General features: G+C 43.8%; 1 long non-coding RNA gene across 1 annotated transcript in view; it reads left to right on the plus strand.

Moving 5' to 3' along the window:
- Positions 1–632, plus strand: part of LOC114023085 — a 6,759-nt gene extending 6,127 nt beyond the window's left edge. Inside the window, exon 3 of the long non-coding RNA XR_003566739.1 lies at positions 135–632. This is a non-coding gene — a long non-coding RNA (uncharacterized LOC114023085). The remainder of the gene's footprint in view (positions 1–134) is intronic.
- The last annotated feature ends 1,353 nt before the right edge of the window (positions 633–1,985 follow it).

Consider the following 1,985-nt stretch of genomic DNA (forward strand, 5'->3'; position numbering starts at 1 on the left):
TCTATCTATCTATCTATCTATCTATCTATCTATCTATCTATCTATCTATCTATTTATCTATCTAAACTCTCAATTCACACTCACAATAACCCTATAAGATAGATACTACAGGTGTTATCATTTCTATCTTACAGATAAAGGAACTGAGTTTCAGAGTGACTGCCCCAAGGTCACCAGAGTGGCTGGCTACTAAGTCTCACAGGTGGTATCTGAACCCAGATCTTCCTATCTCCACATTTGACAAGTTTCTGTCAGGATCACCATGCCAAGACCATCCCTCTCTTTTAATTCTCTCTTTTTACTATTAGAAGACACTCTGTTTTCCAGAGTTAAGGTCCAGCAAGCTTGGCATATCAACAATCCCTTGTGGCTACCCTCTGGATGATCTCAGCCACAGCAAAATCTCAGAATTGTTTTACACCAGCACCAGGTAGTCTCTAAGCTCGGACAAACACCTGTAGGAACCATGAAGCCCTGCTATGAATCAAACTTGTTTCATTGTTACTGTTATCCCTCATTGTCAGGGCTACAGCTCACTGCGTAGCCATTGGTATAAGTATTGAAATTTGTCCACACCAAAGCAGGTCTCCTGCTAGGGGTGCCCTGGCATATATGCACATAGTTTCCTTTCTCCAACGGAATAAAGAAAGCTCTTTGCTTATAACTACTGTTAGGTCTTTGGTTTTATTTTGTTTTATTTTATTTTTAGAGTTAACTATGATTTTGACAATCTGTGTGAGCTCTCTGGGTAGGGTTTTGTTTAAGGGTTCACAGCAGCTCTGGCAGCTGCTATGGCTCTTTGGTCATTTGGTCAGGGTCGACATTTCTCATGACGTTAAACTTCCTCTCAGTATCGGGGCTAGAAGGAGGTCAGCCTGGTTGTACTCTCTGGGAGACTCTGGGAATCTCTTCTATCAGCATCTGAGATTTTTTGAGGCAGGTTGTGGGTTATTTTTTGTTGTTGTTGTTTTTCATTGTCTTGGCCCTCGGGAGCAGCACCCCCAGTGAATGTCGGGGGGGGAGGGGAGAATAGCTGGAATAGGCAGGAAGCTGATGTGAGAATGTGGCAATAAGCAAGCCTGTTTCTGTTCATGGGCCTGCTAGTTGGGGAAGTTCCAGCCCCTTGTGATTGATGTGTCATAGCTACAAATAAAACCCATCGAGAGGGAACCAAAGTTTGGGGGTAAGAAAAGAGGTAAGAGACTGTGAATACTTAGCAAGCTTTTGGCTAATTGGATTCATGGAGAGAAGGAAGGACAATCTCTCTCTCCTCTCCTCCAACTCTAGCACATCAGACAGGTTACAAGGCAGGATCTAGGAGCTTAGGACACAGCTGCTCCCACCCTTTCTGAAAAGGTGCTGACTACCTCACAGTCCTCAAAGCTGTCTGGGAGATATGAACACAAGAAAAGCGCATCCCTTCACCCAGACCTGAATTTTCAGGTCAATTAACAGTATAGTACATGGGGAGATTAATTGTCCAATTGCCACTCCCTGGCTTCTTCAGGCACAAAAGCTAAGAAGGGAGTGGGAAGGAATAACCATTGATATAGCACCTTCTATATGCTATGCTGTGTATGTGTAGGTTTACAAATATTATCTCATTTGATCATCACAACAACCTTGGGAGGTAGGTGCTATTATTATCCCCATTTTACAGTTGAAGAAACTGAGGAAGACAGAGGATAAGTGACTTGGCCAGGGTCACACAGCTAGTAAATGTCTTAGGCTGGATTTGAACTCAGGTCTTCCTGACCAGAGTTTTGTCCACCGCATCACCAGCCACCTCCCTGCCTCCCCCTCAGATTAAGGCTTATATTTAAGCAGAGAAAGCACTTAAACACAATCTTATTGGTTCTGGTATTTTGGGTTGGATTTAGGGGCTGTCAGTCAAATTTCAGGCAAATTTGAGCCTGTGCAGTGGTTGGGAGAATGAGTCATAGTGTTTGCCCCACACTGCCCAGGCCTGCTAAGATCAGCACATA

The sequence above is a fragment of the Vombatus ursinus genome, unplaced genomic scaffold (assembly GCF_900497805.2).
Source record: "Vombatus ursinus unplaced genomic scaffold, bare-nosed wombat genome assembly UNPS02014816.1, whole genome shotgun sequence".
NCBI lineage: Eukaryota > Metazoa > Chordata > Mammalia > Diprotodontia > Vombatidae > Vombatus > Vombatus ursinus.